Below are 16,048 nucleotides of genomic sequence, written 5' to 3'. Positions count from 1 at the left end.
TCTGGCAAAGGTATTTCTTGAAGGCATTGTACGGCTCCATGGGTTTCCTTCAGTTTTGGTCTCAGACCGAGATACTCAATTTGTATCTAACTTCTGGAGAAAATGCTGCTCTATGGCCCAGATCGACATTCGGCTATCCACCAGTCACCATCCCCAAACGGATGGTCAAACTGAGAGGACAAATCAGACACTCGAGCAGTATCTGCGTTGCATGTTATACCAAACTGAAGGAAGCTGGTTCGACCTATTATGGATAGCTGAATATGCTTATAATAATTCCCTACACACCAGCACTGGGCAGACACCCTTTTACACCATGTATGGCAGGCACCCATGTACTTCTGAGTTGGACGTTCCTACAACCCTGGAAATGCCAGCAGTCAAAACCTTGCACACGACCATTTCTCAAACCTTTAAAAGGGCAGCTGAACACCTACTTCAAGCTAAGAATCGCCAAAAGAAGTTTGATGATCAACACCGAGCAAATGCCCCCAACTACCAAGTGGGAGACAAAGTCTGGCTGGCTTCTAAACACGTGTCCATTAAAGGAACCCAAACTTTCCGTCCAAGATACCTGGGTCCATTCACCGTCACCTCCGTTATAAATCCTTGCCGTCAAACATGCAGATTCATCCTGTGTTCCACATATCTCTCCTTAAACCTGTTCAACCCGGGTGTCATGATTACAGCAAAAGGTTCCAGTGTATCCCAAAAAGGGACTGGACATCAGCTTTTCATTGTTGGTTAGTGGAACAGCAACACAGTGAGTGGGTGGACTTAGACTAACACTTCCTGACTACCTAGCAAGGCTGCCCTAGTTTGGTTTCCAGTCAGTGTTGTGCGGTCTAGCTGTTGTCACTCCATTGGTATTTAAGCCCCTCCCAGCGTGCGCTCCCTGCTTCGCGTCTAGTCAGTTTTGCCAACGCTTACCTATGCCCGTGATTCCTGTCAGGCTCGTAATTTCATGGTTCTTAGAAGCAACAGTTAAGCGACCATAGTTTATAGCCTCTTCCCTCTCACATTAGCTTAACTGATTTTGTGACGGAAATCTTCGGAAAATTCCCTCCGTTACTCCTGTCAGGCCATAGCAGACATTGGTGGCGTTGTGACGAGCGTATTGCTCTAGCGAGCCTCCGCCTAAACTCGCGTTTTTCAAATTTTACCTGAAGCAAGTTTATTACGCACCTCTTGTTCCAGTTAGGCGGCAGTCTCCGAGCCTCTCGTTCTTCGTCTACAGCCCCGCTTGAATTCTCCTCAACAACCCAATTCCGGAGCGAGAGCAACTTTCGCCTTGGTTCCTGTCAGGCGCCAGTGTCCTAGCGTTTTGCTCATTCTCCACAGCCCGCTTGAACTTGCCAGCATTCCCATTCCTCCTGAGGTGACACCACCGCAAGTATCTCAGCCCCTTTTTGTCACGACACGTTATTCATGGTTTTAAGTTGTGTATGGGTGCAATGTTTTTAAAGTTGTGGAGAGTTTAAAACTGTACTAGCAAATTACACCAGCACTAGTTTGAAGGAGGATCATTCTTGTGTTCCAATTGTTCTCTTGCATGTGCTATTGGTAGCTTGATGTATTTTGGATGTTGCATTTGTTGTGGTACCATTGTTGGCTGGATTTACTCAGTCCCAGTTAGGCACCACTTTTCATTCATGGTTCTTCCACCGCATTCTTACATTTTCCTATACTCTTTAAGCACATAGAGTAAGCCCTATAGCTACCTCATAGGTTTCTATTTTCCTCATGTGTTCAAAGTTCATATAATATCACCTTCCGTGCCTGGCGCTCAAACCATCAGCATCCTTCTTCAGAACACTGCGCCCCTGCACAGATGCAGGATGGAGAGCTCATTAAAAAAACATACTAGGTGAGACTCTGGGGGGAAATTTTGCCAGAAGATTAATTACATTCCCTGTGCACTTTTGGGTAGCTTCCACTTCACTTAAGGGAATTGTATGTGTGTTCATAGGTTCACCTGATAATAAAGAAATTGTAGAAAGTGAACAGCGCTAACTAAGAAGAGGTTTGGAATAGCTTCCTGGTTGTCCCCGCCGAGTCAGGTAAGCGTTACAGACGCGAAGCCGTGCAGAAACATACTCTGCCTGGACATCATGGGAACCACAGAGGTTGATCAGCTAGTACAATTGTTGGGGGAGTTGAGAACTGAGGTTCATGCAGCTCGGTCAGAGACCAATGCCCTTAGGAAAGAGTTAGTTGTAAACCGAGACAGAACTGAGGAACTAGCTCGCCAACTCTTGCAAACTCAAGCTGGACAGGTTCCCTTGCCCTTGGGTACTCCACAAGCATCAGCCTCCACCACACCACCAGTTCCAGTACAAGTAGTTGTTCCGGGAAACATTCTCTTGGCTCCTCCGAGCGCTTCACTGGGGATCCCAAAAAATTTGCAGTGTTTTTAAACCAATGCAGGTTGCACTTTCTGTGCAGACCAGGACTTTTTACCACAGATCAACCCAAGGTGGCATTTGTTCTATCTTACCTGGGGGGTTATGCTGCGGACTGGTCCATACCCCTTCTGAATAGAGACGATCCAGTGCTGAGAAGTTTTCAGGAATTCCAACAGGAGTTGGCAAAACTATTTGCTCGCCATACTCAAGGACAAGCCTTAGATAATGAATTGTTGTCACTCCGACAGGGCAATCAAGACTTACTGGCTTACGTGGCAACCTTTAATAGGTTGGTGGCAGAGACCAACTGGCCCTCGGAGAAAAGAACCACTATATTTTACCGCGGGTTGCAGAGTGAGTTGAAGGATGTCTTGGCACAGGTGGTGAATCCCCCTGAGGGTATCTCTGAATTCATTGATTTAACCATCCAATTAGATCACCGCCTACAAGATCGGCGAACCGATTGCGATCGCCGAGAGAGTCGGGCATATTTTGTTCGAGCAAAGGAACCAGTTGGAAGATCGTCGTCTGAAACTCATTCTGAACCCATGCAGTTGGGGGGCATTCGAGGCCCAATCTCTCAGGCTGAAAGAGATAAGAGACGGCAACAACAGTTATGTTTGTATTGCGGAAAGAGTGGCCATTTCCTGAAGGACTGTCCAGTGAAACCTTCAAGAAAGCCTTTGGGAGGTATTGGCCAAGAGAAGAAAGATCCGAGTCCGGAGAACTTACATGCCCGAACAGTATAGAGGTCAGCTTGTCGAGCGTCAGGAAGGTTTCGGTGACCTCACACTTTGTGTTTCCAATCATCCTGTTTAGTATGCATCAGCCCCTAAAAGGATTTGCGTTGAACGCTTACATTGACAGTGGGGCTATAGGCAACTACATGGATCAACAGTTGGCTAGCAAGTTGGAAATTTCCTTAACGGAAAAGTTGGAAACCGAGAATGTTTCCGGGGTGGATGGCACTCCATTAGTGTCAGGCCCAGTAACACAGTGCACCAACAACCTTATAATGCTTTGCCAAGGAGGACACAAGGAGGGGATCTCCTTCGACCTTATTCAAGCACCCCAATTTCAGATAATTTTGGGAATAACTTGGTTGGAGAAACACAATCCAGTCATTGATTGGTGTTCAAGAACCTTGACGTTCAGTTCCGAGTGCAAGAAGACTTGTAGTTCTACAGAAGATTCAGCAGAACTGGAAAGACCTGAGAGAGCAATCAACATTACTTTAGGTCTCCTCGGTGCGCTGCCATTGGAGTATAGGAAGTTCCAGGAAGTTTTCCAGGAGGAAAGGCAGGCCGAGATTTTACCCCCTCACAGACCATATGATTGTCAGATTGACCTTGTTTCGGGAGCTCATCTTCCTTGCCATCGTATATATGCATTAACGGAGAAAAAGAACATCTATCTGAAAACTTACCTCAACCGGTACCTAGCTAATGGTTTCATTAGACCGTCTAAGTCCCCAGCTGCGTCACCCTTGTTCTTTGTGCTGAAAATGGAAGGAGAATTAAGAACTTGCATTGATTATCGAGCATTAAATGAAATCACAGTGAAGAACCGTTACCCTCTGCCCCTCATCTCCACACTATTGGACCAGGTGAAAGGAGCCAAGATTTTCACAAAACTAGATCTCCGAGGAGCTTACCACCCCTCCGTATAAAAGAGGGTGACAAGTGGAAAACAGCCTTCCGCACATGTTATGGACTCTTTGAATACCAGGTTATGCCCTTCGGGCTATGCAATGCATCGGCAGCCTTTCAGTGCTTCATGAATGACATCTTCCGTGAACTTCTGGACATCTGCGTGGTTGTCTATGTAGATGACATTCTGATTTTCTCAACTAGTCCCATGGAACATGTGAGACATGTAACTTCAGCTCTCCAAATACTCAAGGAAAACTCTTTGTATGTAAAGTTGGAGAAATGTCAATTCCACGTTTCCGAGGTTGAGTTCTTGGGCTTTGTATTATCATCGCAATGAGTGAAAATTGACAATAGAAAAGTGGACGCAATTCTCTCCTGGCCAGCCCCCTCATCAGTTAAAGGAGTACAAAGTTTTTTGGGGTTCGCAAACTTCTACCGACGATTTGTGTCAGACTTTTCTCAACTGGTTCATCCAATCAAGTCACTACTCCGTAAAAACAAGACCTTTGCTCGGACAAAAGAAGCTGAGGAGGCCTTCCAGCAATTGAAAGAGAGATTCACCGCAGCTCCAGTGTTACAACATCCTAGGCTGGATCTTCCCTTTGTAGTGGAGACCGAGGCATCTAATGTGGCCATGGGCGCAGTGCTATCACAGTGTGATCCAGTCTTTCAAGAGTTGCATCCAGTGGCATTCTGGTCAAAGAAGTTTTCCACTGCAGAGTTAAATTATACAGTCACCGACAAGGAGTTGTTGGCAATCAAAAGTGCATTGAAAGAATGGAGGCATTATCTGCTTGGGGCACGGCACACAGTCACCATTTTCACCGATCACCGGAATTTACAGTATTTGCGTTCTGCTAAGGCACAATCTTCACGACAATTAAGGTGGGCTCTCTTCTTCGCGGAATATGATTTTGTCATCACATTCCGGCCTGGCATTCGCAATGGTAAGGCTGATGCCCTGTCCAGAATAGGCAAAGGAGAAGAAGCTTATGTTGCCTCTCACCCTGTGGAAATAATTGCAGGTGAAAAAATGCTTGGAGTCGTGAACACAACTGACGTCTTGTTTGAAAAACTGAGAGAAGAAATTAAAGCAAGCATGAGTTTTGAAGAAAAGCAGGAATCGGAGTCTGAAATTGAACATGGCAGAGTACAAGATGGGTTGCCATTCTATCAAGAGCGACTATTTTTCCCTACTCGGAAATTGCAAGAACAAGTTATCGAAAATTACCACAGTACATTAATAGAAGGTCATCCGGGTGTGGCAAAAACATTGGAAAAAATCAAGCGATCTTATTTGTGGCCTACTTGGCGAAAGGATGTTATTCAGTTTATCAAGACCTGCGGAAATTGCGCTCAAAACAAATCCCAGAAAACTAAACCTGCGGGGTTGTTGCAACCATTGGAAGTGCCACCTCTCCCTGGGCACACTCTCTCGTTAGATTTCATCACTGACTTACCAAGGAGCAATGGATTTGACACCATCCTAGTAGTGGTAGACCTTTTTTCTAAAATGGCGCACTTTGTGGCTTCGAAAGGGTTACCTACTGCATCTGGTCTGGCAAAGGTATTTTTGGAGAATGTAGTAAGGTTACATGGTTTTCCTTCCGTTGTGGTATCGGATCGGGGAAGCCAATTTGTTTCTGAGTTTTGGAAGAAATGCTGCAAAGTGGCCAAGATAGATGTACGTTCGTCCACCAGTTATCATCCACAAACGGATGGGCATCTGGTCTGGCAGAGGTATTTTTGGAGAATGTAGTAAGGTTACATGGTTTTCCTTCCGTTGTGGTATCGGATCGGGGAAGCCAATTTGTTTCTGAGTTTTGGAAGAAATGCTGCAAAGTGGCCAAGATAGATGTACGTTCGTCCACCAGTTATCATCCACAAACGGATGGGCAGACGGAGCGCACAAATCAAACATTAGAACAATACCTCCGGTGCATGCTCCATCAGACTGAAGAAACTTGGGTTGAAATTCTATGGATTGCTGAATACGCTTACAACAATTCGATGCACTCTTCCACGGGATTGAGCCCATTTTTCACACTATATGGTCGGCATCCTCGAACATCGGTGTATGACCCGCCACAATTGTTGGAAATGCCAGCAGTAAACTCCCTGCACAACAATATTGTGACTGCCATTGCAAAAGCAAGAGAACAACTGTCCTTAGCAAAGGCTTCTCAGGAAAGATTTGCGGATCGCAAACGCAAGGATTCTCCAGAATACAAGGTGGGAGATTCAGTTTGGTTAGCAACCAAGAATCTTGCATTGAGAGGAGCTCGGAAATTTCTTCCAAGATTTTTCGGGCCCTTCAAAATCGAAAAGATCATCAACCCAGTGGCTATGAAATTGACACTGCCAAAAAACATGAAAATTCATTCTGTCTTCCATGTGTCTTTATTGAAGGCTGTCAATCCCAATACACGAATTCAAGAACCTCCAGCTCCAGTAATTGTGGAAAGGGATCAGCCCGAGTTTGAGGTCAAGGCCATCCTAGACTCCAAAGTGGTTCGGAAGAAGTTGTTCTACTTAGTGGATTGGAAGGGTTTTGGGCCACACGATAGAACTTGGGAACCCATTGAGAACATTCACGCTCCCAGATTGATAAGGGCATTCCATATGAATAACCCCAATAAACCAGGAAGAAGGGGTTCCAGCCTAGGAGGGGCCTTGGGGGGGAATACTGTCATGATCACAGCAAAAGGTTCCAGGCGTATCCAAAAAGGGACTGGACATCAGCTTATCATTGTTGGTTAGTGGAACAGCAACACAGTGAGTGGGTGGACTTAAACTAACACTTCCTGACTACCTAGCATGGCTGCCCTAGTTGTTCTCCAGTCAGTGTTGTGCGGTCTAGCTGTTGTCACTCCATTGGTATTTAAGCCTCTCCCAGCGTGCGCTCCCTGCTTCGCATCTAGCCAGTTTTGATGATGCTTACCTATGCCCGTGATTCCTGTCAGGCTCGTAATTTCATAGTTCTTAGAAGCAACAGTTTAGCGACCATAGTTTATAGCCTCTTCCCTCTCACATTAGCTTAACTGATTTTGTGACAGAAACCTTTGGAAAATTCCCTCCTTTACTCCTGTCAGGCCATAGCAGACATTGGTGGCGTTGTGACGAGCGTATTGCTCTAGCGAGCCTCCGCCTAAACTTGCGTTTTTCAAATTTTACCTGAAGCGAGTTTATTACGCACCTCTTGTTCCAGTTAGGAGGCAGTCTCCGAGCCTCTCGCTCTTCGTCTACAGCCCCGCTTGAATTCTCCTCAACAACCCAATTCCGGATCGAGAGCAACTTGCGCCTTGGTTCCTATCAGGCGCCAGTGTCCTAGCGTTTCGCTCATTCTCCACAGCCCGCTTGAACTTGCCAGCATTCCCATTCCTCCTGAGGCGACACCACCGCAAGTATCTCAGCCCCTTTTTGTCACGACACGTTATTCATGGTTTTAAGTTGTGTATGGGTGCAGCGTTTTTAAAGTTGTGGAGAGTTGAAAACTGTACTAGCGCATTACGCCAGCACTAGTTTGAAGGAGGATCATTCTTGTGTTCCAATTGTTCTCTTGCATGTGCTATTGGTAGCTTGACATATTTTGGATGTTGCATTTGTTGTGGTACCATTGTTGGCTGGATTTACTCAGTCCCAGTTAGGCACCACTTTTCATTCATGGTTCTTCCAACGCATTCTTACATTTTCCTATACTCTTTAAGCACATAGAGTAAGCCCTATAGCTACCTCATAGGTTTCCATTTTCCTCATGTGTTCAAAGTTCATATAATATCACCTTCCGTGCCTGGCGCTCAAACCATCAGCATCCTTTTTCATAACACTGCGCCCCTACGCAGATGCAGGATGGAGAGCTCATTAAAAAAACACACTAGGTGAGACTCTGGGGGGAAATTTTGCCAGAAGATTAATTACATTCCCTGTGCACTTTTGGGTAGCTTCCACTTCACTTAAGGGAATTTTATGTGTGTTCATAGGTTCACCTGATAATAAAGAAATTGTAGAAAGTGAACAGCGCTAACTAAGAAGAGGTTTGGAATAGCTTCCTGGGTGTCCCCGCAGAGTCAGGTAAGCGTTACACCGGGACCAGGGTAGCAACGGCACCGCAGCCAGATGTAGTCGCCGGGGGGCCAGAATTCGAAGTCAAGGACATCCTGGATTCAATGTACGTCAGATCCAAATTATACTACTTAGGAGACTGGAAGGGGTATGGTCCCCAAGACAGGACATGGGAGCCTTGTGAGTACATCCATGCACCTCGCTTGCTTAGACGATTTCATAAAAACCATCCAAACAAACCAGACAGAAGAGCCACCTTGAGAGGGGCCTTGAGGGAGAGTGCTGTCATGATTCCTGCCCCTCATGTCCCCAGCCCTCCAAGATGTCAGGCTGGAGCCAGGCCACGATCACCTACATGGCCCTCAAGGGCCTCTCCATCCCTCCAAAGACCCACTTGGAGTCAGACTTGGCGCTTGTGGCACCAGACTCACTCACTTCCATAGGATAACATTGGGGATTGGACTTGTAGTGCATTGATGGGGACAAGATGGATGCCCCCACATATTTCGGTTCACAGAACTGCATGTGCAGTCTAGTCTTTTGGGTGTGGTTCAGCCCAGAGACACCTGGGATACCCATAGACTATTTAAGCCACGCCCAGGCTGAGAAACATGCTTTGTATTTTCTGCACCTGCAGCGTAACACTCACTGTGTTCGGATCGGTCTGCAGTAGCTCTGCATCCTTCTTCTGCGCTCAGCTCCTGCAAGAACAAGAACACTGTTAGGAACAGCCTTACCTTGCGGCGCTTCTGGCCACCGCTCCTTCTGTTCTGCGGGCATCTTTGGCGGTGTCATTCCCATCCCGGCACGCCACTTCCTAAGGAAAAGGGATAAGAACAGAAAAAAGGCATTAGTAAGCATTCAGCAAATCTTCACTTATTTTTAAAGACTGTGCGAGCTTCAAACGCTTACCTGAATCCCAGCCACTTTGGGGAAACTCTGTCTCCGGAACTTCTCATCCATCTGCAAGAGGGAAAAGACACTCCAGGTTAGCGTGGAAACATCTAGAGGCGCCGCATACCGCGCTTACTCACCGCATTTCTTCTTCATAACCGGCATCCACGCTGAAAACGTTGCAGCACCTAAAGGACACAGAAAAATAACTCAATTCAATACAAATACGAAAGGGTCGCATCGCGCTCTCTCTCACCTTCAGCGCTACTCACCGCCATCCCTGGACGGCGGCCATCATCGAAGGAAGGAAGGGAACGAAGTTAGAGAACTGTTCAAAAGACTCATTATACTTACCTGTCGGACTCTTGCCAGTGAAGTAACTAGGCAGCAACGAGCCCGCATCAATCAACGTGCCCCTGCGCTGAAAGCAGGACGGAGAGCACACTTCCCAAGAAAACAAGGTGAGCTGTGGATCAAAGGGAAGAGTTGGACCCCGGGGAAGAAGGGGTTCAAGCACACAGAGACAATAGGGAGTTAAACTCTACCAATCCTGTGTTTCAGGCCCAGTCTCCAGTTGAGTAGACTCCAGGGAAGGGTGCAAGGTCGTAAGAGATCAGAACAGGCTGAGTGACGTCCCCGTGGATACCAGGTGAGCGTTACACCCACTCTCTACCCCACCCACCTTACCCCCACTCTCTACCTCCACACACCAATTTTTTCTTTCCCCAACCACCCTCCCAGCCTACCCCCACTTCCAAACCCACCCATCCTACCCCACCCTCTCTATTCTGACCCACCCATCGCACTCTCTCTACCTTCACCCACCCACCCTAACCCCACTCTCTCTAGCCCATCCACCAACCCCGCCCCTACTCTCTCTACCCCACTGACCACATCCCTACCTTCTCTACCCCACTTACCAACCCTACCCCCACTGTAGAGGAGGAGCCAAGTCCCCCCACTCCACCAGCCCCACCTACATTACATGAAACGTATGAACCAAAATATGTGACGTATACTGAACAGTTAAACCAGCAAAGAGAAGAGTGTGGACTCTATGCAGTACCCATAAGAATACATATAACTAAGAGAATATGGGAGGTAAAGTACCCATTGAGGAAACCATACCTACATCCAAGACAATATGATGGTCATTTAAATGAGATTCCTGATGAAGCAAAGAAACTGAATGACCAGGATGAATGGTGACGTCATACGAAGATGAATCGACTCCATATAGATAACAGCCAGACCAGAGAGGCAGACGATTTACAAGGAACAAAGAAGTACCAAGGATAAGTAACATCTTGGGATCAAGATGAAGAGACTTATTATGCCACAAACATGATGAAGATACTTAGTTAGTTTAAACGTTTACAGATGCAATGAAACGCAAGCAGCAAAGCAATCATGAAGCTAGCCAAATGCTTTTAAATAGTTAGATTGTGGCAAGCACCAATATATACATATATACCTCATAGATACTTATGGATTAAAGAAAGAATGAATGTTTCCACTACGTATAAAGTAGTCCTGAACAACGAGGAATTCAGTGTCGCAGTTACAAAAGCAGTTGAATTAAACAGAATATATTTCAGCTAAGGAGTTGGCTGAACCACGAAAGCCAAGGTCTTATTAGAACTGGAATTGGCTGACATTGGATACAATTAACGTGAAAGAACAGAAGCTCCTGTTCAAGAAGGTCAAGCAGAGCAAAAGATGTCGGAGAACTATTGAAGAATAAAAGCAAATACAACAAAAAGGCTCAATTCATGGTGTCCAGTCACGTGATGGAAGAAAGTTGGATGAATGAGAAGATCACACCTACGCACGGAAGCCAGATAGTACCCATACTCCTAAAAAGGTCGCAGAGAAAAGTACAAACTCAAGGCCAACTTCAAAGTGCTAATTGACACTGAACCATTGAGGAGATGATATTTTAATTGGTGGGAAGCTGGTGCAAAGACAAGCTCACCCGCACCTGGTTGTTCGGTCTGTGTGCTGCTGTCATGCCCCGCATTCCTATTTCAAGACACTTGCAGATATCTACTTCCAGTTGGAAACTGCCCTGGAGACTGTTTTCAGCCCACGGAATCCGCCGCACTACAAGGTCCAGAATTCCTTCGGCTCGCAGTCACGGGAAACGCCCACAACGTGACTTGCGTTCTGAAACAGATCCCAGTACTTAGTGTGGCGTGTCCTTGTAACGGGTGCTCCTAAAACTGACTATTCAGTTCGAGTACTCGATCTACGATTACCTACGGTTATCTTCCTGTTATCTGATTCCTGACCCGGCTTTGTATCAAGGATTATTCTGACGTCTTTTCCCTCGATTTCTGGCTCCTGGCTCCCTCGGTTGTTTCCCCCTGGTTAACGAACTCCTGGCTTGTATTTTGGATTTGTTCTTTGCCTACTTCCTACACAGAAAGTATACGAACTCTTTACCACAGGAAAATACACGGCGCTGCTCACAAGAAGACAACGCTCTACACACTGAAGTGACCAAACGGACGCTCTCCTGTTTCTGCTGGTCACTCCCTGGATTTGGGACGCTTTGCTGTTTATATTTGGGGTTTATTTTGGACACTATTAGACGCGCCCTCGTGCCGTTCGGGTTAGGTGGATCTTTGCACAAACTTTCTTCTACTGGGACTTCCATTTTCTACCATCAAGCCAACCTCCTACTACACACTTTCAGGTTACGGGACTTCCTACCTATCTAAGCAGGTAAGAGGGGTCAAGAAGGGAACAAGTATTGTATTTTGTACCTTTGGCTGCTATCTTAAACTATCCTTTTCTTTGTTCCTCTAGCTCTGTTGTCGCTGCTCCTGCCTTTCCACTTAAGCCCCTGGCCTGTTAGTTACTACCTTCTACAGGCTGCGCTCTTGGGGGGAAAGTCTTGTGCAAAATCACGTTTCAAGATATCCCAGAACCATCTTGGTTATAATCCAGGTTATCCCAGAGTGAAGAGGTTCCCTAAGCGGAGGCTGATCTTGTATCCTTTAAAAATCTGTATCCTTTTCCTATTGCGTAAAAGTTGTGACAGATTTAGGAGCCTATTACTTTTGCCTATCGGTTATGGAAACGGGAGCGGATCCAATGGCGGCTTTGATACAAGCCTTTGCGACCTTACGCACCGATATGGCATCTGCTAATGCGACTCTCCATCAACGTATGGATGTGCTACAGAGTTTTGTGCAGCCCTTACCCCCCGATGAGGAGTTCGGTGATGCCGCTGCTGCAGCAGCCCCTCCTGTACCCCAGGCACAATCGTCTGCACCCATTGTGCTTCCTGGACCTTTCCCTTTGGCCCCTCCAGAACGCTTCTATGGAGATCCTAAGACTTATCGGACCTTTGTCAATCAATGCCGTTTACATTTTCTTTGTCGACCATTGGCATTTCCTGACGCTGTTACCAAAGCAGCGTTTCTCCTTTCCCATCTGGGAGGAACAGCGGCGGCTTGGGCTAACCCTTTACTCGAAGCCAATGATCCAGCCCTATATAACTTTGATGCCCTTATTCAGTCTATGAATAGCGTATTTGATATGCGTTACAAGGCACAAACCTCAGACCTGGAATTCCTTGCTATCAGTCAAGGCAAATCAGATCTTCTGTCTTACCTCACTCGCTTTAACCAATTGGCAGCAGAAACCACCTGGCCCGAACAGAAGAAGGCAGCTGTCTTCTATAAGGGTCTTTCGGATGAGTTGAAAGACTCCTTATCAGTGGTACCAGCTTTACCAACGGGCTTCCCGGAACTGTTGGACTTGGTCCTACAAGTTGACGCTCGGCTACGGCAAAGACGTGGCGAACGGCGTGTTCCTGACCTTCGCTTCTCAGTCAAAGCAGAAACAACTCCTGCTACTCCCTCAGGAGAAACCGAGCCAATGCAAATAGGGGCCATCAGAGGTCCCTTAACCAAAACAGAACGAGAACGACGTATGGTTAACAACCTGTGTTTCTATTGCGGTCAATCCGGCCATTTCATTCGTGCATGTCCCAAGAGACCTGTTAAGGTAGCGGGAAACGCCAGGACTCGTCCTTAAATCGAGCCCTAAGGATGAGTCGCAATATGGATGGCTCGGACCAGTACCCTTCCTCCTCACACGTCTATCTTGCCATGCGTTTCGTCCTCCCGGGTGTTGAGGCCTTCACCAGTCCAGTTATGATCGATTCGGGGGCTAGTGGAAACTATATGGACATACAATTAGCTCAACACTATGGTATACCTGTGGTTCCGAAAACTACACCTGAGGAAGTACACGCAGTGGATGGTTCTCATCTGGTGTCCGGATGGATAACGGAACAGACTGTCCCACTTCGCATGTCTACCTCGGGAGAACACATTGAGCAAATAGTTTTCGACCTTATTTCAGCCCCGCAATTCGGGATCATTCTTGGTCTTTCTTGGCTCCGGACTCATAACCCAATTATTGATTGGGTTAAACAAACAGTTCATTTTGCTTCTGCGTTCTGTACCCAACATTGTTCTCGAAGCCCCGGTGCGACACCTTCGTCTCCCTGTTTGGCTTTGGTATCTAACATCTCCTCTGTTAATGCCACGCTGGGAGACTCTAATCCCGAACTACCAGCAGTATACCAAGACTTTTCCGATGTGTTTGACAAAGGGTTATCAGAAAAACTCCCTCCGCATCGTTGTTATGATTGTCCCATTGATTTGGTACCTGGGGCAGTAGTACCTCATGGTCGTGTTTACTCTCTGACCCGAAACGAAGAAGAACACTTGAAAGAGTATGTGGAGAAGGCATTGCTTCTGGGACATATTCGACCTTCCCGGTCCCCTGCTGCCTCACCTATCTTCTTCGTACCGAAAAAAGAAGGGGATCTACGCCCTTGCGTGGATTACAGAGCCTTAAACAAGGTAACAGTCAAGAACCAGTACCCATTGCCCCTCATAACGGAGTTGCTTGATAAGATGACATCATCCACTATTTTTACCAAATTGGATCTTAGAGGGGCATATAATTTGGTGAGGATACGAAGCGGGGATGAGTGGAAAACCGCTTTCAAAACAAAGTTTGGACTATATGAGTATTGCGTCATGCCCTTTGGACTTTGCAATGCTCCAGCTACATTCCAACATTTTGTTAATGATATTTTCGGAGATGTACTAGATTGCTATGTCGTGATCTACTTAGATGACATCTTGATCTTCTCGGATTCCCTCACCCAACATATCCAACACGTTCGCTCTGTACTGCAGCGATTACGTACACACTCTCTCTATGCCAAATTGGAAAAATGTGTATTCCATGCATCATCAGTTGAGTTTTTGGGGTTTCAGATATCTGCGAATGGGGTGCTCATGTGTACTTCCAAGGTTAAAGCAGTAAGGGACTGGCCAGTCCCAGATTCTGTAAAGGCACTTCAATCTTTTTTGGGTTTCTCGAACTTTTACAGACGCTTTATTGCCTCATTTTCTGAGATAGTAGCGCCCTTGACCCGTCTCACTAGCCCGAAGATTCCATTCCTTTGGGATTGCAAAGCCCAGTCGGCCTTTGAGGCATTAAAGGAGGCCTTTACTACTGCTCCCGTTCTGCAACACCCGAACCCTTCCCTTCCGTTTATAGTGGAGGCTGACGCATCCGCTATCGCGGTGGGGGCTATTTTGTCGCAGATCTGCCCCACTACACAACAACTACATCCGGTGGCTTATTACTCCCGTAAATTGTCTCAGGCTGAACGTAATTACACTGTTATGGAAAGGGAACTCCTAGCAATTCGAGCAGCCTTTAAGGAGTGGAGACACCATCTTCTGGGTGCTCGACATCCAGTAACTGTGTACACTGACCATCGGAATTTACAGGCCCTTTCCAACGCAAAATGTACCAATGCTCGACAAATACGTTGGCATTTGTTTTTCACGTTATTTGACTTTATAGTCACTTATCGCCCTGGACCTCTCCACGGAAAGGCAGATGCATTATCCCGAGTCGGTACCGATTTCGACACCCGGGACTCGGTTACCCCTATGCTACCTTCGGGTTCTGTCATTTGTGTTTGTTCGGTCTCCCCCTCACTTCTGGATCAAGTTCGACAGTGGGCCAATGAACATGCCGCTTATCTCGACACCTTGGGTGCCCAGGTTGTCACAGGTCTTCCTTATGTTCATGGTCTTTTATACTTACCTGACAACCACACCAGACGGAAGGCTTTGGAATGGGCCCATGATACCCCGTTAGCTGCACATCCAGGCCAGCTTAAAACCTATGACCTGCTACATAGATGGTGTTGGTGGCCAGGTATGAAAAAGGATACCGCGGCATACGTATCTACGTGTGCAATATGTATACAATGTAAAAGACAACCAGGGAAACCATTTGGTCTATTAATGAACATGCCGCTTCCTCCACGCCCATGGCATACGGTGTCACTCGATTTCGTGGTGGAACTGCCCTTGGTTAAGGGAATGTCAACGGTGCTGGTGGTGGTGGACGTATTCACTAAAATGGCACGGTTTGTACCGTGCTCAGGTATACCTACCGCCTCCTCATTGGCTACTCTTTTTTTCGATCATGTGGTACGATTCTTCGGACTACCCACAATCATGATTTCTGACCGGGGTACTCAATTTACTTCACGGTTCTGGAAAGCCCTTACCCATTCTTTGGGGATTGATGCACGGCTTTCATCATCTTATCATCCTCAAACGGACGGACAAACCGAACGCACAAATGGCACCATGGAACAATACCTTCGTTGCCTGTGTTTACAGCATCAGACAAATTGGTTATCCGTTCTGGGGACAGCGGAGTTTGCTTATAACAACTCTCGACATACTTCAACAGGATGTTCCCCATTTTACGCCTTGTATGGATTACATCCAAGAATACTTCCACCTGTCTTACCTTCCTTGGATCAAATCCCTGCAGCAAAATCCACGAGAGACACTCTGATTGCTATACGGAATTCCGTTATATTACATCTACAAGCTGCACAACTCCGGACAAAGACGCAAGCGGACAAACATCGGTCGCCTGCCCCCTCCTATGTCCCCGGTGATCGTGCCTGGT

Source organism: Ambystoma mexicanum, chromosome 5q, assembly GCF_040938575.1.
Source record: "Ambystoma mexicanum isolate Mex_15411 chromosome 5q, UKY_AmexF1_1, whole genome shotgun sequence".
NCBI classification, from domain to species: Eukaryota; Metazoa; Chordata; class Amphibia; order Caudata; family Ambystomatidae; genus Ambystoma; species Ambystoma mexicanum.
Note: the sequence above shows the minus strand (reverse complement) of the source record.